The following is a 21,550-nucleotide window of genomic DNA, read 5'->3' as shown; positions in this document are numbered from 1 at the left end:
AGCCCGGGGAGGAGAGGTGGAGGGAAGGAACAAGCATCCCTCCCGCCGTCCCTCTGTACGCTGCAGAGCCAAGCGGCGAAGGGAAGGAGCCCTGGCTGCACATCCCGGCTTTGAAACCAAATCACGAGAAAAAGAGTGCCGTGCCCCGCGGTCAGGGGCGCCTCTGCGCTGGGAGAGGGATCGCCCTCGCTGAGCGGCTCCTTTGGGAGACATCCCACCTTCGGGAGGTATCCCACCCTCACAAGCCGCAAGAAACCCAGGGCAGGACCCTCCCAGCAGCACCCAAACTCCGCTTCAAAGCCGCAAGAAGAGACTGTTGCCCCACACAGAAGCATTGCAGGACCTTCCTGCAGCCTCTGTCACGCTCACCTCCCCTCCACAAGCCAAGGCCGGTCCAAGACGCCTCCATCTTAAATCTATTCTGTGCTGGGGCTTGCTCCTCCCTACTCATCCTCTCCGGTTCCACGGGGAAGGTTTTTGCCATCTGGGTTCATTAGGGCTGCTCCCTCTCTCCCCTTCTTTAAACATCCCTGCTAATTAGCGCCAGGCTCTCACCGCCCTGCGGACGTGACCCCCGGTGACTCAGTCCCACCAGCGGAGCCGCATCCCGGTGCGCTCCATCCCTTTACACCCACGCACAGAGAGGCACAAACTTTGGACGGGGTCGGCGCAAGCAGATGGGAGAGCGCAGGGATGCCCGAGGACAAGGACACCCGGCAAGAAGCTTTGCTGGAAACCGAGCTCCCAGCCCCGGCATGGGGTTGAGAGCCGCTCGGTGACGCACGCCCGGCATTTCCCTGCCGGAGGAGCCGGAGATGCTCTGCACCGCGTCCTCCCCGTGCGAATGTTCAGGCCCACTTTAGCATCATGACACAGGAGCGGTTCACATCGGCTGATGAATCAGAGCTGCCTCCGCTTCTGTCTTACACCTACCCAAGTGGCTTTCGCCAGCGAAAGCGCCCAGATGTTATAAATAACCCCCAGCTCCCATAAAGGCAAGCAGAGGTGAGGCCACCCCAGCCACCACCACCCGCTCCACACCAGAGGTGGGTGCATTTGCCACCGCCCCCCAGGTCAGGGTGTTTTTTAGGTCCCCGTGGCAGGGTGTGACATTACAGTGACTTTTTTCTTCAATAGGTACCAAGAAACCTTCGGGAAGGGCAATCTGGCTGATGGGTCATGAGACAGACACAACACCACCGGAGGAGGGGAAGCCTTGGCACTCGGGTTTGTCACGAAGTGTAGGAGCCCATTGATTCATCGAATTTGGTCTCCTTTCATCTCTCATTTAGCATCATGAAAACATACGTCAGCTGCAATAGCGTGACACCGTACCAAAGCCAACCATCATATGATTCCTTCAGGGCTCTCTTTGATTCACCAGATGATCTTTTCCCAGTTAGATCTCAGTGATCCCTCTTCGCTCACCCACTCCGGCTGAAGGTTAGCGGCTGAACTCAAAACCAGTCCGGGTTTATCCTAAAAGGCAGCAAAATGAGCAGCATCCAAATCCCTCTGCAAGCTCAGCTCTTCCCTATTGTAATTCATGAAGCTGCTGCGACGTTTGTAAACAAACAAGTCCAAATGCAGCCCAGGGTGGGGTAAAAACGGAGCCTCTCCTCCCCGGCAATGGTTCGGTCTGGACGTGCGTAGGTCAGCATCTGATCTAGGGTGAATTTGGTCCTTGTGACTCCAGCTCAGCTCTCCTATAACTCCACATTCCCTTCCCTGTGCAAGCCTGAAGTAGCAGTGGAGTCACTCCAGATTTAAACCAAACCCTTTTATTCCTATTGACTTCAGCTGAGCCGGCTCCAATTTATCCCAGAGGACAGCTCAGACCCACATTTTATTTCCCATCCAAGCAGCTGAGGCACAGTCAAACCACCATCCAGGTTCCTTGACCTAGTCCCGACACCTCTAGAGAGATATTCGCAAGAAACTCTACGCCCTGCCGAGAATAGCTCAGCTGCCGTGGCATTTCGGGTTTTTTCCTACCCAGACCAGAAATAGTTGCATCAGCTCCTGACGGATTCAAACCTCAGGTGCCTCAGACACAAGGCGTGATCGGGGAAGCAGAAGGATTTCACCTTCTGGGTCCTTTACAAAGAGCTGGGAGCAGATTTCTCAGCCGGTCTAAACCCCACGTTCCCGGAGTTGATGTAAGTCTGTACCTGACCAAAATGCCGGTCCGAAACACGCACCTTCGGCCACATCCAGCAAGGCAATGAGCGCACAGGAGGGAATAAGGACTCCCCACAACCAATACTGAGAATTACACAAAACCAGGACCCCCAAACCCCATTTTTTTCCTGCCTCAAAACCAGCCAGCCCCATTCAGGAAGCAGCGTTAAAAAAAAAAAAAAAAAAAAAAAAAAATCAAAGAAGGGAAAATAACCCCCCCCGATGCTTCGGGGGCCAAGAAGGAAATATTCATTGCAGCCGAATGCTTTCTTTTCTCCCAATGTTATTGTCAAGGTCAACTGGAAGCTGCGTTTCTACCCATCCTCAGGCAGCGGCTCGCAGGGGATGCGCCCCCCCCCCCGAGCCGGGTGGGCAGTGCCACCCCCCCGGCGGCTGCCCCCAGCCTCTCTGGGGTGGCTTAAGCCATTTGCTGTCTCTAAATGTCCCCCCCCGCCCCGTCCTTGATGCCACCACCCTTAGGGCCACACCTGATGCCTCCAGACTTAGGGGCCCCCCGCAACCCCACCATTCCCCCCCCCTCCAGCCTAGCCCTCAGCACCTTCCCCCCCACCCCCCCCAAAAAAGGGCCCCCAGAGCAGCGGTAGGGAGGGGGCGAAGGAAGCGGGCAGCACCCGGGGAGACCCCCGGGAATGGGGCGGGGGGGGGAGGTGGGGGGGGGGGGGGGGGGGAAGAAGGGAGCAGCCTTACCTCGGCGCGGCGGGTCCCCGGCGGCTCCCGGGGAAGGTGAAACTGTCCCTTTCCCGGGTGAAATTGACCAGGTTCCGGGTGAAACTGACCAGATCGCGGGTGAAATTGACCAGAACCCCCGGGAGAAACTGACCCGATCCCCGGAAAGAGACGGAGCAAATTCCCGGGAGAAAATTGACCGCGTTCCCCCCGCCCCGTTGCGGGGAGGGGGGGGGGGGGGCGGGCGGTGAGACCGGGCGGTGGCGGCGGAGCCGGTACGCGGTTACCGGTGCTGCACGGAACCGGGCAGCCACCGGGAAGGCGGCGGCGGCGGCGGCAGCAGCAGCAGCAGCAGCAGCACCGACCGCCGCTGCCTCCGCACCCCACGGGGGAGAAGCTGCGCGGGTACCGGTAGCTGCGAACCGGGCGGCTGCTTATCCTCCTCCTCCTCTTCCTTCTTCTTCGTCTTCTCCCCCCCCCCCGCCTCCCGCCGCCGCCGCCGCTCGGTGGATGCGCGCTGAGGTCGGCCCGGCCCCGCTCTCCCCTTCGCCGGAGGGGAGGTAACTCCGCTCAGCTCCGGGAAAAAGAAAAAAAAAAAAAAAAGAAAGAAAGAAAAAAAAAAAAAAAGAAAAAAAAATACGAAGGGACACGCAGCCCCTGACGCAGGCTTGAGTCACCAAGGCTGCGCGTCAAAGCTGGGGTGCCGGGTCTCCACTCCCCCCCCTTTCCACCTCTCTGGGGGGGTTCTTGCATTAAAAAAAATATATACATATATAGAGAGAGAGTATATATAGAGAGAGCAGTGAGTTCTGGCAGAAGGGGTGGGTTCAGCTTTGCCCACCCTGATGCTGTGAGGAAAGGCAAACCCCCTGTATAATTTCACCCCCCAGCCAAAAAGAGCAGCCACAGAAGCGCTTTCCTGGGCACTGCTGTGGCTCTGCCCTGGGGAAGGGGACTGCTTTGGGGAGCGGGGGGGTAGATTTGGTCACCCCTTTCCTCCCAGAATAACTTGGTATATTGGAGGAGTTGTTCTGTCTCAGAGCACGCAGGGACAGAGGGGGGGGGGGCAGGAGCAGCAGTCGGGACCCAAATTCTGCTCCCTGTAACTCGGGTGTGAGCCTGGAGCCCACTCTTTGAAGGCAGCGATGCTCAGGGCCAGTGACACTCAGGGACCCCAGACCCAACACCGGGCTCAGACACCACTGCATCTCCAGCCACACCAGTTCCCTCTCATGGCAAAGCGGAGCCCAGGAGCGGCAGGGGCTGGAGCGAGGGGTGTAAGCCAGCTTTGGAGGATGAGATATTTGCATTTATTAACCCACCTTTAACGCTGATGATGAAATTCTGCGGGCAAAAGGACCCCCCTCCTCCCCATCCCAACAGGACACGGTGGGATATAGCGGCATCGAGTATTTTATCAGGAGGAAGGCAGAAAAGCACGTGCACAAACAGCTTTCCAGGGCAAACCAACCCCAAATCCAGGTTCTTAGACAGGCTTAATTTATCACAGCCACTTAGGCTGCTTTGATGCAGCAACCATGGTGCGGCTAGCAGAGAGCCCAGGCACACCTGGGCACGTCAGCCCTCCCCTTTTATTGGGCGCTGCCCGGAGTCCTGCCCTCAGAAAACATCTAACTGGGTTAATCGGGAAAGCCAGAGGGCTGTTAGGCTGGTTTACGGGTGGGGAAAAAGGAGTTTTCGAAGCTCATCGCTGGTTCAGTACCTGACAGAAACAACTGATGCCTCTGGGTCCTGAAAATCCAAATTCAGCCCATCCAAACCCCAGCAGTGTAGCCCGAACATATTTCTCCCACTAGTGTGTTACTGGTGCTGGGCATACTGGCACCAGTATCCAGCTCCTGGGCCCGTGAGAAACCCTGACAGGAGGAAAAAGCCCATTTGGAAGAGACAAAGCTCAGAGGATTCAGACCTCCAGCCCTGAACCACGCTCCCTCCAGCTCCCGTTTACACACATTCCCGGCCTTTGGACCCATTTCCCTTTCCAGCCTATTAGGCACAAAACGATCAATTCTCCCAGGTACTCGGGAGCTCAGCCAGCGCCTGCACGGAGATCCAGCGCCACAGCGACGGTCGTAACTCTCCCTCCTTTTCCCCCCCCCCGGGAGAAATGAGGCCACGCTCCATTAAATCCACGCCTTTACCCATCCCGGGTTAGGGGTAAAGCGGCTCGACACCGCGCTCGAAGGGGAAGAGGTGCATCGCACTTGCGATTTCCCACCGTGCAAGATGCCCAGCGGTCTGCTCGGCTTATTGCGATGTCTCCGGGCATCTCTCGGGGGCAAACGGACCTTGGCAGCGGTGGAGGTGGGGGGGGGGGGAAGCGTTGAGGCTGATGCAAACCAGCCTGGAAGAGACGGGGTGTGGGTCAAAGCCTGCCGGGGGCCACTCTGGTTTGCGGTCAGCCTTGGTGACCTCTCTGAAGAGCTGATGCTTTCTGTGTTTTAAACGCGGCGTCTTGTCGCCGTCCTTTCCCGTGGCTCACGCTGACAGGAGAAGCAGATAGGGAGGGCAAGGATGCAATGGGGAGGGAAGGTGAGACGTGGAGCCGTCACAGCTGGGATGTCACTGAGGTCCCCTGCTCCCTCTTATGGGGACAGGCAATGGCAGGAATTAACGAGCAGGGAGAGAAACGTGCCCCACGGCAGGTCACCTCCGCACCTCCGTGGGGACCCCACAGCCCTCTGCGGGAACGCTCCCTGCTCCGCTGCCACGCGACTGCCCAGGGACTCAGACGCAGTCACAGGTTTGGGGCAAAGCCATGGGGGAGAGGGGCCAGGAGACATCACGGGGTGTGGAGGAGCTTCTCCCTCCATGAAACTCAACCCCACGCAGGGCTGGTGGGAGACAGACTCTCTCCTGGCTGCAAGGTGACGGCCACCCCCCCCAGGCAGAGCAGCATCAGGATCGTCACACGCGCTAGGAAGAGCCCAGCGATGGCAGAAAGGCCCCGCTGGCTGCAGGCACGAGAAAAAACTTCCCAGTTTCCAAAGATGGAGATTTTTATCGCGTCCCGGTGCTGTCTCCGTGGGGAGCTGGGTACCAGCTTGGGAGGGCTGGGGAAGGGGAGCTGCAGAGCCCACGGGCTGCAAATGCCGGCAGCGGAAAGCTCTCTGCACGCCCAGAGATTAACCGAAAGAAGATCGGGTGACCTTATTAAGGGGGTCTTAAGCAAAGGGAAATCAAGCAACCTTATTAAGAGGGGCTGAAGCAGCCATTCAGCTCCCCCGCTCCTGCCCATCTCAGCGGGGAGCAGGGCTGAGCCCGCCGGGGAAGGGGCAGTTCCTGGGTCATGGGTGACTCCATAAGGCCTTGAGGTGTCAAAAATTCCACCCCACCCCCAAGGATTTAAAGATCTCCCTCGGGTCGGCCACCCGTCACCGAGGTGTGGTGCTGGTTGGTAAATTGAGGCACAGAAAGATTCTCCCTGGCTGTATCAGAGCTAAAAAAAAAAAAAACAAAAAAAAAAAAAAACAAACCAAAAAACACAGATGAGACCAGGCTGGATCTGGGCTCTGCCACGAACACGCACAATGAGGACCGAAATTTCAGGTTATTGCCCAGGCTGTCACGCTGCAGACGGTGACGGCGATTGGCGCAGAAGATGCCGCGGGCAGACGCAAGCAGCTCTTGGCTACGGCTGCGTTTGGCTGAGGCTCATCCAGAGACTCGGGCTCAAAAAGAAAACCAATACCCCAAACCCAGAGAGCCCGGTACTTTTCCGACACCAGCCTGAGCAACGGGAACAGTCTGGATTAAAGCAGAGCATGAGTAATGTCTCTCCTGGAAGAGCGGTGCCCTGGAGAGCCGGCGAAGGGCTGATACCACGGTCGAAGACAGACGCATTTCCATAAACGCTGGAGCAGCAGCCTATAAATAACCGCCTGAATTTACCGCTGCTCTCATGTGACCCTGATCCCCGCATTTTCGGCTGCCATCTGTCACCATGGAAATGGCATCACAGGGCCACCAACCATTCATTCATAGGACTGGTCCAGGGGAGGAGGGGGGAGGGGGGGGGACGGCGCGGGGGAGGCATCGCTGAGGCTTTTTAAAGGATGAAAGTTGCGATTTCGGGGAGGAAAAATACAGCAGGGAGGTTTAGAGGGAGCGGGCGAGGATGGAGCGGTCCTTCCCAGGAGGGATGCGGCAGAACCTGCGTTTCCAAACAGGCTGCAGCTGGGGCAGAGCTATGGGAAGGACACACGGACAAGCCCGGACGGACAAAGAGCTGGGATGGACAGGCATCTGCGGAGAGCACAGGAATGAATGAATCCCTCCCTGCTCAGCCCCCAGCAGTTTGGAGCATCACGAGGGCGCTCCCAGCGTGGGGAGAGGCATTTACCACCCTGTCTCCCCCCAAAACCCCTTCCGGCCACAGGGACCACTCTCGTGCCCTGTGCCTTTGGGAGGAGACAGCTGCCTTAATAATTTACCTTATTGCATCTTCCGCTGGTGAAATGCCTCCTAAACCCGGCTTTTCCCTCCCAAATCAGGGTGTGAACAGGGAAGAACTGACAGGACAGCGAGCGTGGAGCTGTCGGTACGCTCAGAAGATGAATTTCCACCTAAGCTGTCAAGCCGACCTACATTCAAGTGATAATAATCGAAGGGGATAATGCCCTCCGGTTTCTAAATATGTATTTGCCTGCAAAGCCAGGGCCTGTCACGGCTCGTTCGAGGCCGGGAACCGCTAACGCGGAGGGAAAGGAGCAGACCCCGCGAAAGGAGAACCCGGCCTGAGTCAGGGCAGAGGGATTTCTGGCTCTTACGGAGCATTTTCCCCCCAAAGAGCCCGACCCGCTGTGCCCAGGCTGCTTTCCCCCATCCCGCGGGGCGAAGGGATGTGCCACAGTGGAGACGGCGGCACAGGCGGCATCCCGACCAGGACGTTCCCCGCGGATTTGCCCTGCCCATCCCAATGTGCCGTCCTCATCATCACGAGGGGACACCTTTGGCCGGTGACCATCGAGCCCGCACAGACGCGGTGGTACTTCCAAGGGCTCCCAAACCCACCGGGTCACCCAAGAGCAGGATGACAAACCCACAGGGTACCACGTCCCCAAGAGAGGGACAAATGCCGCACAGCCCCAGCTGGAAACAGTGAGAAACACAGAGAAAATGACCTTTAAAAGAAACATCTACCATTTATTAGCCATCTTAACGAAACCAGTCCCCGTGCCCCTCCGCGCGCTCACCTGTTGGCATTTTTTTCCTCCAGGGCTGCAAGGAGCGGGGACCGTCTATTTTTGGGCTGGAGATCATGTCTAAAAAAAAAAACAAAAAAACAAAAGGGTGGTTGGGAGGAGGCAATAAGCCGTGCCTGAGCGCAAGAAAAAAAAACCACACGGCTCCATTCCGCCCCCCCGGGGGGGGAACAAGCATGCAGGGAATAAAGGGGACTCTGCACAATAGAAGGAGAAATAATAAACCCCAGCACAGGCGTAGGAATGAGAACCATGTCCCATCGCCCCTGGGCGAGGGGGGCTCCTAGCAGCGGGACAACGCGCTTTAAAAGAGCTGCTGCTCCTGAGTTCTGGTCTTAATTTGCTTGGCGTGCCGAGCTGCCATCGGATCAGACGGGCGCCGAGTCGGCGTCGTGCGACCCGGGGCGAATTCAGGAGCGCCGGGGCTGGGGGGGGGGGGGGGGGGCACCACGTAGCGGAGCAGGCGTCGTTTCCAGGTGGTTTTTTTGGTGACTCGGATGAGTCTTTTTGGAGGGGCTTTGAGCGATCCGAGAGGGGTTTTGGGGAGGCTTCGCCTGCAGCTCGGCTGATGGTGCTCTCCGGCTGAGCCGCCTCCGTCTCTCTGGAGGGTTTGCAGTGGGGTAGACCCCAAAAACCCCTCTTCGCGGCTGGATCCAGCCCTCCCCGCCCAGCCTGAGCCGGGGATCTGGGACAGTCTCAGTGCCTGGACCCGCTCCGGGGGAGTCGCAGGGTCCTTGGACATTTTGTCCTTGGAAATGAAAACAAAACAAAACACACACACAAAAAAAAAACCTTCAAAGGGCTGCTCAGCCTCAGATCTCCTTGCGCGGCTGCTGCCGGCTGCGCCCTTTATTCCTGGAGGAATAAAGAGAGGTCTCAGCCTGCCTTCGGGCCGGCTCCTTTGAGAGGGGACGTGTCCCCTTTCTGAGTCCCAAAGGGAGGACGCAGCCCGGCGGGGAGGGAGTTTGCTATGGCTTTGTCCGATGCTGCCTAAATCAGCACACAGCGTGTTTCCCCCCCCTCCCCCACCTCTTCCCCCCTCCATGCTCACCCTGACCACGCAACCTGCCTGGCAGACCCAACAGGGCTCAAAGTGCCAAAACCAGAGGATTCTCACCCCCAACCCGCATTCCCTGGGGAGAAAAAGCACGTCTCGGGCTCTCGAGCCAACCCCGCCGAGCTGCCCATCATCCCCCACTCCCCGGGGGACAGAACCCCCAGTAACGACTTGGCACCCGCCGTCGTTCTCTACCCAGCTAACGAGAAGCAGCCAAACGCCATCCAGCCAGTCCCCACCAGTAGCTGCTTTCAACAGAAGTCACCTCCCCGGGGCAGTGCGGCCGCCGCAGCCCCGGCGTGGTGAGGAGCAGATGGGAGCCAGCCGGCCACCTGCGGTCCCCCCGTGGCCACCTGCCACCGGCCAGCCCTCCCCACTGTCCCCAGCCTGGCAATGCCACCGCTGGGTCGTGGCAAAGGACCGGGGAGCCGCTGGAATAAGGGAACGGGAGGAAGCGATGCTGCCGGCTGCAGCCGGGGGACGTTTCCCAGCGGGTCCCCAAGGTTCCCGCGGGACTCGGTGCGTGGCGCCCGTCGGCTCCTGTTTCACCAGCTGCCATGTGATTTTTGCCCTGGGTATATTTTAGGCGCTGCCTTTGACGTCACACCTTCTTCCCCAGGATGCTGCTTTCTATACGTTTCCAGGCAAAATGTTCCCCAAATGTCCCCCTCAGCTCCCCCCACCCCCCCCCCCGTCAGGCACTGGGCTCCCCTGGCCCGAACATCCCCCATCCCCTGCGGTATCGCCTCCCCACGTCGCACCCTTTAGCAGCTGAAGAGAGCTGAGGGTGAGGGAGGTGATATTTAACAGTACCCTTTGGCAGAAGAAGAAAAAGGTGGAAAAAAAAAAAAAAAAAAAAATCCACAGGCTGTGAGACTCCCAGCTCACCCGGCACTGGGGCTCAGGGCAGGACTGGTCCATCGGCCCCGCGGAGCGGATGCGGGAAGCGAGGCACGAGTGAGATGGAGCCACCCAGGGTGGCAGGTTCACCCTGCTCCCTCCTTCCTTTAGGACCCGGGTACAAGTGAAAAATCCTCCCCGTGCCCCAACCGACCGCCCTGACAAACCCCATCGGGCCTGACGGGGTCCGCATCAAGCTGGGAGCCAGACCCCGTCCCATCCCCTCCATCCCAGCTGCTCTCCTGGCTTAGTCCCAGCCCCAAATGAGCTGCCGCACCCTGCTCCAGATCTCCGAATCCCTCATCTCCCAGACCTGAGCACCTCCAGGAGCAGGATACGGCCATTTGGGGAGAAGGACGCGGGCAGGGACGGAGCAGCACGGCCGCTGCGCTTGTTCCAGCGGCTGAGGAGTGTTTTGCAGCACTGCAGCACAAACACACACTGAGCTCTTCGCTCACACGTCTCGTCCCAGAAACAGCCGCCGTCTGTCCCCGGAGACCTTCACCTGAGCTTCGCTTCACCTCCCATCGAGCTTTTTGGGCTGACCCCTGACCCTTGGAGAGCGGCAGAGGGCAAAGATCCAACCTGATTTTTCCCCTCCTCCCGGCAATTTTTACCCGCAGCTCCATCTCAGTACATCCCACCGGATTTCGGTGCCACCACCGGGCACACAAGTGCCTCCGTGTCCTTCCTTGGAGGTCCCCGAAGTCAGGCTGCCCCTGGAGATGCTGCGGAGATCCCCACTACCCCACACACAGCACAACCGCACCCTTCAATGTCCCGTGACCACCCCCATCCCGAAAGAAACCCAAAATATTTGGCCAAGGGAGTGTGTTTCCTTACCCCGGACCCCAGGCACAGCCGGGTTTTTCCCTTTGAATCCCCTGGGCATCACCCAGCCGGGCATTTCCACGGGCTCTCCTGCATCTCACCTGCCGGTGGGATGCCTCTGGCTGCGGTTCAGCCCCCATCGGAGCCGTACCGGTGGAGGGGGAAAACGCAGGAGGTCTCGGGGCTGGGAGAGGTCACTCAGAGGACTAACGCAGCTGATTAAAAAAAAAAAAAAATAAAATTAATAAATCCCATCCCAGCAGTTCAGCTGGAAACAATCATCCACGTGAAGACAAGCGAGTTGGGATGAGCCACCCTCCCCTCCCTTGTGCCCCCCAACCCTCCGAGCTCCCCGCACGGGGGGGTTTCGCCGCTCTTTAAGGACAGAGCGAGCCCCAAGGTATGTGAAACGCTGCTGGAGAGAAGAGCCTGTATGCCATCCCTCGCCCTCCCCGCTGTGCTCCCATCCACCCAGCGAGACAGCTGCCCGCGGGGCTGCCTCTCCCCAGTCTCGGTGCGGAGAAGCTGCTGATGCTCGGCCCCTCCGGAGCTCTCTCCCGTCGGGAAAAGCCGGGCTGCCCCACTATAGCTGGCAAAAATGAAGGCATCTCCCCCTGCTCCCCCCCCCCCCCCAAAAAAAAAAAAACCCTGGAGCTGATTCTTCTTTTCTCCCATCCCACAGCACAGATCCAGCCCAGTTGGGGCTGGGAGGAGGAATCGGGTTCGGGAGACCTTTGGGGAACGTTTCTGCCCGGGCAGCATCTCCTGGGCTGTGCTGTGTGGGTCCAACGTGGCCACACTGCCCCATCCCCTTCACACCAGGGATGCTGGCTCGTGCCTTGAGCATCCTGCACTGGGGCAGGGTTCGCTGCGGCTTTGCGAGGAGCTGGGAGAGGGGGATTTTTCAGCCAAGGCAAGGTTCACTGCGGCTTTGCGAGGAGTTGGGAGAGGGGGATTTTCCTCCCCAAGTCTCCTTACCTGGACAGGAGTGACAGCAGGAGGTGGCTCTGCCAAGGGGAGATGCGTCAGCCACAGGGCGGAGCAGGGCTGGCCGTGGTTTGGGGTCTGGCTTTGTACCTGTTCAATCCTCCCATGTTTCTGCTTTCTCCTGGGGAAAATCCAGTGCTCAGAGCTCTTTGCGCTGGCTGCGAAGCTGGGGGTGGGGGGGGTTCCCCTGCCGCCCCCCATCCCTTCCCCTGAGGCTCCGGCACCGCCTTGGAGCCAAGCGAAGCTGGAGACAGCGCTGAGATCAAGGGATGCTTGATTCCCATCAGGGAAGGATTTACTCAGGCCTCGGCAAATGGGACTTTTTTCCCTGTTAACAGCACTTAGAGCTTCAGCGAAGGCACGGCGGGATCCCAGCTGGGGGGATCCCAGGGCATCCCCCCACGACAGCACCCCAAATTCAGCATTTCGGGGACCTCCTGGGGCATCTTCCAGTGGAAAACCCCACCCAGCTCAGCCTTCACGTGGGAAACCATCCAGGCACCAACCGCCTGCTGGTCCTCATCCCATCCCATCCCATCCCGGTCCCCCCTCCCCGCCCTCAGCATCCCTACGGCTGTCGGCACGCGGAGCTGCTGCCAAGACAGCAGCGCGTTCCATTGTCCGGGTCAGGCTTTAACCGCTGCCACCCGAAAGAAGGTTTGGACACCCAACAAAACTGGCAACGCCAAAGAGACCCCGGAGGAGGTGAAGAGACAAATAACCGGAGAAATCAACTCCCGAAAAAACAATGCATCTCTTTGAGGCCGGGATAAAGCTCATCGTCCCCGCTGCAGGGCTCGACCTCGGCTGAATGACACGGCCACCGCTGCTGAGAAAGGGACCGCGGAGGAATGTGGCCGCGCGGGGGTCCCCGGAAGGGGGGTGGGACATGGGGGATGTTCGTGTTTGGGAGAAGGGATTGCAAAGCCCCGTGGCCTTTGGAGCCAGGGCTCCGTCAGAGAGGAGTGCTCGTGGCTCTGTTTTGGCTGCACCATTTGGAAATGTAACCCCTGAGCAAGAGCTGGTGCGGGGGGGGGGGGCTGAGCATAACCCGGGGGCTGAGCATCAAGGGGAGGGGGGGATGCAGAAGGAGCCTGAATAAAATAGGAACCATCCAACCAGGCTGCTTTTACAGATATTTTAACCTTCCCTTCTCTTTGCGACCAAGAATTCACAGCCCCTTCAAGAAGATGCTCAGACCTGGAACCAGGGGCACAAAATGCTCTGCAGATGGGGGGGGGGGAGGAGATCAGATGGACCCAGCAGGTCCCAGCCCCCACCGTGCCTCAGTTTCCCCACACATGAAGACATCTCCTCACCGAAACACCTGAGCTCAGCGCATGAGGTTTTGGGTTTGCACCGTACACCTCCATTTGGGGTGGAAATAGGGGCTGAGGGCACAGAGGAAGGTGGGGGTCCTGTTTTGGGGAAGGTTGGGGAGGTCCCGAGGGGGATAAAAGTCAGCAAAAAGAAGAATAAGAGGAGTCGGGAAAGACGATGAGGAAAGGGAAGAGCGAGGAGGCGGCGGTGGCGGGGAGACAGACTGCACCGACCATCTGCTGCGGGTGCTTTTAATTGCTTGGGCTCATTTCTGCTCCGCTGCCTCGGCGCTGCTGCGAGAGCTGCCGGCGATGGGAGCCGGTGCCCAGCACCCGCCTGGCCCGCAGGGGACACTCCGGGATGAGCGGGCAGGATGAGACCCAGCCCGGGAACCGCCCGAGTGCGACGGGGGAAAAGAAGGGACCTGGGTTTCGCGGGGCTGAGCTGGGGAAAGCGGCATCTGTGCCAAGGATGGGACCAGCCAGGGCTCCATCACCAAACCACCCGCTGGATCTCCGGCAACCGGCTCTGGCAGAGCCACGTTGGAACAGGGGAAGGAAAAGCTGCTCGGAGCAGCTGCGGATGCTGCACACAAGTGGGGAGATGCCCTCATCCCTCACAGCTTTTTTAAGATGCTTCAATTCAAGCCTTCAAGCTTGAGAAGGGGATGTGCACCTGGGGCTGCTGAGCTCTGCTCCTCACTATAATTACACACACTCCCCCCTCCCCCGGCAGCTCATTCTGTGCCATCTGCACCTCCTGACACCCCCCCCTCACTCTTCTCATCACTGCCCTCCTGCCTGTGGTGTGTGTCGTCCCCCCCCAAAATCCCCACACCCGGGGGTCCCCATCCCTACAGCTGTCCTTCCTCCGCACCCCAAAATCACCTATGCCAAGTGGCAGGAGCAGGCACAAAAAAAAAAAAAAAAAAAAAAAAAAAAATCACCAGCCGTGAATTTGGGCATCCCCTGCCCTCCTCAGCACAGGATGTCTCTCACCCAACCAGGAACCCTCATCAGGGGCCCAGCAAAAGCCACCAGCTCCTGTCCCACTGCAGCCCCCTCTGGGTGGCTTTGGGGGTCCCCATCGTTGCAAGGGCTGTGGCCCACGAGGTCTTTCTCTCGGCCCTACCACAACACAAAGAACAACAACGAGCCCCTGTGCTCCCCGCAGCCCTTTTATCCCCCGCTGGAAAACCCAGCTGCTAATTATCCCTTCATCGCATATGCAAAAAGCCAGCTGCCCATTGGCTGCACTGCATGAATCTACTCACACGGCAGAGCATCCACTCTCCCATTGGCTTAGTGGATGGCAGTGATTTATGGGCTGGGCATCGCCTGCCCTTTGGGGGGTCCCCAGGCTCCCAAAGCGCCCCACATCCCCCACTGGGCTGATCCGGCTCTGCCCACCACCACCACGGAGCCCATTAACAGGGGCCTGTTAATTGTTTGCGCGCAGCGGGGGACCGCCCCGAGGGGAAAAGGGGGACACAATGCTGCACCACGACCCGCACGTCTCCGTACACGCCGGGAAAAAAACAGCAGGAGCTGCGGATCCTTGCATCCGCGTGGGATCCCAGTGCCTCCATACTGGGAGCGCTGGGAATGCCGAGCTCTCCGTGTTGTCTCATCACAGGGATCACCTTCATCCCACAAAACTGCCGGGGTTTAGGATTTAGAGGGGAAAAGGCAGCCTGTCTCCCCCCGGCGGAGGTGTGTGCTGGCAGAAGGGATCGGAGGGGGGGGGGGGGGGGGGGGGGGAAGCCGAGGGGGTCAGCGAAGCACCGGAGCCGTGCATCCCTCACCTGAGGGTTTAGAGCAGGATTAGTGCTGCCAGCAGGTTAAATGTGTTGTGCCTGGGGGTTAATTTCTCTCCTCGGGAAAGTTTAATACCAAAATCCACGGCTACAGCAAGCTGCAGCATCCAAGTGCTGGGTGGCAGCTGTGATGAGCTTGTCAGGTCTCTGCTAGTGCTCGGTCTCTGAGCCTCTCGCCCACCCCGGTGGGTGAAATCATACCGGTAAGGCTTAAAGCTGGGAATGGACCTGGGGGCATCAGTGGAGGCGAGAGGGCCATGGGGGGGGATATGGGAGCCCAATCAGTGTCCTGTGTTTGGGGAAAAACCAGCAGGTCCCTGTCAGACCCTGAGCCCAGACGGTTCCTTTCCAAAATCCTGCCCCGAAGGGACAGCCCAGGCAAAATTGGGAAGATATGTCCAAAGCGATCACTCGCCAAGCAGCTTAACGCAATCAGCTTAGAGGGCCAACGAGAGAAAGCCACGACTGAAAGAAGTCGGATCCTTAATCTTGGAGCAAATCCCGCGCTGAACCCTCCCCTCCCTGCCCCATCCAGCCCCTTGGGATTTCACCCTCCTTTTCCCAGCATTTTGGAGGGTTTATCCATGGGAAACAGGGTCAGGCCGGGGCCGGGCCAAGCGCTGGGGACATCCATCTGCAAACACGTGGAGAATGGCGAAAGAGAGCCCGTGGGAGATGCTTTGTGACCCTGACACGGGGAATCTTGCAGGTAGGATGGCAGCCAGCACACACGGGGTTGAGGAGAGAGGCTGATATTCGGGGGGAGCCACCGCCGCTGGGATAAACCCCGAGGGTCGGGAGTTTGAGCATTAAAAGGGAAAATAAAGGGTGATGGGGAAGGGGCACCTTCGGCTGCCACGTGAGCAGGACGCGGTGGTGCTGCAAACACAAACGTACCCCCACCGAGAGGGACAGGGACCCAACTCCTGATTTACCCCAGGAGCAGCCGGGAAGGGATCCCACAAGCTGGGAGAGGGATCCCACAAGCTGGGAGATGGATCCCACAAGCTGGGAGAGTGAGCCAGATCCTCTTCCTATCTCATTTCACCAGGTAATTGCCTTTCCCAATTACACAATTAGCGTAAGCAGAGGTAATTACAGAACGGAGGTGTATAATCGTACCACGAGTGCCGTCATTTCGGGCGGCAAACTGGGGAGCGAGACGATGCTGGGAGGGAAATCACCCCCCAGAAAAGCGGGGGACGGGGACAACACGGCAGCCTCGCGCGCACGTTTACACACGCGTGTGCGCTGACAGCCCCTATGGGCCCATTAGCAGCTTGGTGGAAGGATGACTTATGGAGCCAGGCAGCCGCCAAGCAATTTGGGATTGCGGTGGGTTAATTATATTAACGCACACAGGTCCTCTGCCCCGTTTCTTCCTTCTCCTCCGGTGCAGGGCTCAGGTTTGCAGCATTTTTCCACTTTATAATCGCCCAGAGGGAGGCATTCATGGCCGGGTGGAAGGATAAATTGCAGGGCCGGGCAGCTGCGGGCAGTTTAGGATCGCAACATGATAATTACGTTAAAGGCACTAAATAATTTCACTGCGTTGATGAGGGAAACGGTGGTGCAGAGATGCTCCAGGAGGCCCTGGCATGTCCAAGGACACTGGGGGGAATGGGGTACCCACAGCCAAAGATGCCCAGGCACCTTGTACCCATCAACTCCTTTGGAAAAAGCAAGGTTTTTTGGAATGTAATAGCCTGCTCTAGAGAATTTTAGAGCCTGAGCATGTTGTGTTTGGACAGTCAGGGCTGGAGAAGCCATTTGCTCCCCCCCCCCCCCCCCCCCCCCAGCGATGCCGAGCTGAACCAGGCGGGTGCCCGCGGCGGGTTGGGTGGGGGATGACAGCGGGGAAACACTCTGTCCTTGCAGGGAAGAAATCTGCTGCGATGGAGAAACCGCTTTTCCACCGGAAAAGCTCCGCTCCCGGAGCCCGCACTCCTCCCCGAGGGGGGGAAGCGGGCAGGACCCGCTGCCTCCGGCTGGGCTCTGCCGGGGCCACCCACCTTCCCTTCTCCGGGGTCCCGTTGTCACTAGATGGCAGTGGAGCATCTCCGTGAGGCTTTGGGGGAGCCCAGAGCCTCGGGAGTCCCGTCCCGTCCCGTCCCCCCCCCAGCATCACCTCTCGCCTCTCCCAGCCCCTCCGGGCAGCCCCCGCAGTGATGCTCGGAGTCATCCCAACCCCTGTGCTGGTCCAAAGGGATCCCAGGTTGGATGTCAGCGAAGGCGAGCTGCGAGGCATCGGCGTTGCCCTGGATACAGCCCATTTGCTGGCTGAGACTTTATTTGGGTGGGGAAAAAAAAAAAAAAAAAAAAAAAAAATGAGGATCTTGGCTGCTTAGCAGAGATTTCTTCTGCAAACGGTCTCAGTTCTGGACTCACGTGCGGTGCCCACGTTTCTGCCCGACGGAGCCCAGGAGCGAGCGTGATGCCGATCCCAAATTCCTCACTCGGTCCCAGTGCCGCAAATAAACCCCCAGCTCTTGCGCGGACCCCAGCTGTCCCCTCATATCGGGGACAGGGCCATGTGGAGGGACCCCATGTTATGCAAGCTTGCTATGGTTCGAGATACCTGTAACGATTTATTGCCGTTTAGACAATCATTCTGTCACCCAATGATCCCTCCCCACCCGGGAAAGGGAATTGGGAAAAACAGGGAAACGCAGGATTTGAAGTATAAACAGATTTAATAGAGTAAGATTAGATAATTAACATTAATAGCACTAAAGATCCAATATTGATTCCGATATCGATATAGAACATGCAAAGATTATACTCAGCCCATTCTATCCGTAGAAGCCATGCACTTCCAGCAGGGGACAGCAAATATGGGACACTATGAGCGCTGCGGCTTCAGGAGGAAGGGAAGGGTTTAGGGCTCCGGCACTGGGGCACGAAGTTCTCAGGATGGCAGCTATCAAGGGAGAGAGAGAACTTCGCAGCAAACTTTCTAATTTATAACGAATGTGACATTGATGGTATGAAATAACCCCGTTGGGCAGCTTGGGTCAAGTGCCCGGGTCTCGCTCTTCCTCATCCCCGCACCTGGAGAGCTCGAAAACACCGAGACCTTGAAACCCACACACCATAGCTGTCTAGAAAGTAAAATATTTTCACAAATTCAGACACCGGAGTCTTCTAAAAGTGCAGTCTTCCCAAGTATTAGAAGAGAAATTAGTCCCGTGTCGCTCAAACCAGGACATAGCTATAAACAGGGGAGGCAAAACAAGCCCTGGAGATGCCATCCCCATCCTGGACTGTCATCTTTGGACTCTTCAACCCAGGCACGACCCCATGGGAACAACCAGCCTCGAGGAATTAAACCGCCCAGCCGGACCGGCAGCAGAACGGCCGACGCCAGCGCTCCCAAGTGAGGAATCCCTCAAGAAAATCAGTTTAGTTCAATCGCCGCAGCGGTCGGCACATGGCTACAAACCAATCTAGAAACCAGCTCCATTAAATCAGTGTAATTCTGGGCACGCACCGGCTCTGGTTTTACAGTCCTTCACACAGGGCGCTCCATCTACAGCGGAAAGGATTGTTTTTTTTAAGAAATCTTTGGTTTTTCTGCCTCAGCATCACGCCTTCCCTCTACCCTCCAGGACCGGCAGTGGGGATGGAGCAGCCCCAGAGCTGAATCAATTCCTGCTTGGGAAAGGGATAGCAAAGCTTGGAGGTGGTCTCTCTCCAACGTGGTCAGGTCTGAGAGGTGCAGCTCCAGGCTGAAACACCTGGTAAAAACACACAGGAATACCCGAAAAGAGAGAAATTTGCCCCAAATTCAAGACTAGCTGGGAGGCCAAAGCTCCCAGACCCAGCAGAGCAGAGGAACGTCACAGCGCAGGAAGGGGACGTGGCAGCAGGGATGGGGAATGTCAGGGAACGGGATGTATCCTGAGCCCCGGCGCAGGGTTGATAAAGGAGGGGGATAAATAATTCAGAATTGCTCAGCTCCTCTGGTCCACGCTGTGCGGGGAGAGCATCGAGATGCAGGGCCGGTGCGATGTGAAACAACCCCCTCCGAGCCCAGCAAAACCAGTACCCCAGCAGCACCTTCAGCTGGAAAAATCCACAGCATCCACCACCCACCCAATATGGGTTCCTCGACCAGCTTGGGGGAGAGATTTTAGGGTTTCTCCCTAAAAAAAAAAACAAAAAAAAAAAAAAAAAAACAAACAGGCCAGACCCCAAACGAGGGGAGGTGAAGAGGGGACGGGAAAACCAGAGAGAACTTTGCTTCCCTCAGTCCCTGGGACTTCAGTGACCACAGCAAAGCCTAAAAAAAAGAGGATGATATTAAATCACGACAAACACCCAGCGATTTATCGGGCGGTTCGGTGGGTGCAGGCGCACCCGGTGGCTTTTAACCACGCGGAAACCATCACCACCAGTAGAAATGAGGGCAAGGCGGTCCGGCTGCAGTGCTGAGAGAGCGGCACAGAGACCGCATCCATCCTCCAAATGGGATTTCTTTCTTTGGTAGAGAGAAGGAGGGAAAGCAGTAAGATCTGCTCATTCTCAGCTGCGTTTCCCCCGTCCCCCCGGGGGACCCGCGTTCCCTGACACGGGGGCATCAGGTTTCCACGGCCGAGGATCAGCCTCTTATCACTGGGGGCTGCAGGAAATTGGGGCTGATGGGAGGCCCTGGGAGCCAGGATGGGGTTTTGGAGGCTGATGCCTTCGGATCGGCCGCCGCCGGGACAGGCGCAGAGCTCAGGTCTCATTGGGGCACCAACGCTATGGGGTGGGTAAAACACATCGGGGTGTACCCCGGGGTGGGGGCATTCGGGATGGCCCCTGGGGATGGCCCGTTTGGGGAGGGCGCAGCGCTCACCTCCTGCCTTCTTGCGTCACCGCGCAGGTCCGGGGGTGGCTACGGGAAATAGGGTAGTGGGGGGGGGGGGGGAACACAAGGCTGCGCTGGGCTCTGTAGACAGCATGGCAAGGAGCCCTCCTCCTCCTCCTCCTCCTCCTCCTCCTCCTCCTCCTCCTCCTCTTCTACAGCTGCAGGAGAAGGAAGAAAAGATCATAGAATTGTCGAGGTTGGAAGAGACCTTTAAGATCATTGAGTCCACCCATTAACCTACCCTGACAAAACCACTTCTAAACCACGTCCCCGAGTACCACCTCCACCCTTTTTTGGTTTGATGACGTCTGCAGCCAGTTTGGAGAAAAGAAACCCCAAGGGCTCGACCCCATGGTCTCTTACCCCTCAACCTCTAGCCTCAACCGAGAAGAAAATAGGAGACAGCGGCTCTCGAAGAGGAGCCCCTCCGCCTGCTGTCCATCCCCCTGCGCGTGGCAGCGACGGACAGCAGCGCAGGATGGGGCTGAGCCCCTCCGCCGGGCTCTTCCCGCCTCTCCCTCCCTCCCAGTCCAGCCAGTTCCTCGGAGGAGAGCTTCCCCGCACCGGATCTCTCTGCTCCCTATTTATTAAAACAACAAACGGGGGGCTCTGCCTCCCGGTGCCCCTCGCGCATTCCTGCGGGGCCGGCAGGAGCCGGTGGCGGGTGCCATGGCAAAAAAGCGTTATCCCAAATCCAGCTGCTCCGTGTCCTACCGAGCCGCCCCGTGGGATGGGATGGGGGGGGGGGGAGGGGGCGTTCCCCGTGGGAAAGGGGGGGTTGTCGCAGCACGTCGGGTCTGATGGAGGCAGAGGTGTCCCAGCAAGAAGCAAAGGGGCGGTGGGATGATGGAGGATGGATGGTGTGGTGATGCGCGACTCCTGCACCTGATTGCTGCAGAGCAGATGCATTTTTCTTCCTGTAGCAAACGCTCTTTCTGCCCCGTTTCCACCCAGGGAGGGTATTTCTGCGGCCCTTCGGTCCTTTTAGGGGCTGGATACGACCCCTCACTCCTTCCCAAAACAAAGCACTGCCTGCAGCGGCTGGTAAAAGGCTGCCGCGTTCTCACCCAGAAGCGGTTTTAGTGGGCAAAACTGGGGGGAGGAATTAATCCTCCGTGCACCGCCATTCCCTGCTGGAATCAATGAAAGGATGGATTTCAGCCTGCGAGACATCGCAGCCTCCGTAGGGTCGGCGTGTCCCACGCTGCTGGGGTCTGGCCTCCTTTGAGTGAAACAAGTTAATGAAATTACTGCAAGTTGGGGGAACACAGAGGAGGCTCTGTGCCTTTCTCCACGGAAAAGCATTCCCGCATTCAGCTCAGCGGCATCCCTGCCAGCGACCCGTGGGGGGACGCTACGCAGGGCAGGAGCGAGGGGATGCTGCAAAATCATTCCCCCCCCGAGCATCCGTGTCCCGCTCTTGCCCGGGGCTGGTGGGTGCTGCTGGATGTGGGCTGGTCCGACAGGCAGAGAGGATGCCGCTGTGCCGGAGGGATGGAGAGCAAAGGTGCAGAGCTGCAACAAAACAGGCAGCGGGGGGGTGGGGGGAAAGGAGGAAAAAAAAAAAAAAAAAAAAAAAAGATGCTACTACAGCAACCTTATCGCTCCCCGCTGCCAATTAACCTTTCCATGGAATTTTATCCTCTGCCCGGATCGGTGGGTCCCCAGGCGCGGGTTGGGTTGGGTTGAGAGGA

This window comes from Vanellus vanellus, assembly GCF_965231255.1.
Source record: "Vanellus vanellus genome assembly, chromosome: 23".
Lineage (NCBI taxonomy): Eukaryota > Metazoa > Chordata > Aves > Charadriiformes > Charadriidae > Vanellus > Vanellus vanellus.
The sequence above is the reverse complement of the archived record's forward strand: the minus strand, read 5'-3'. Positions refer to the sequence as shown.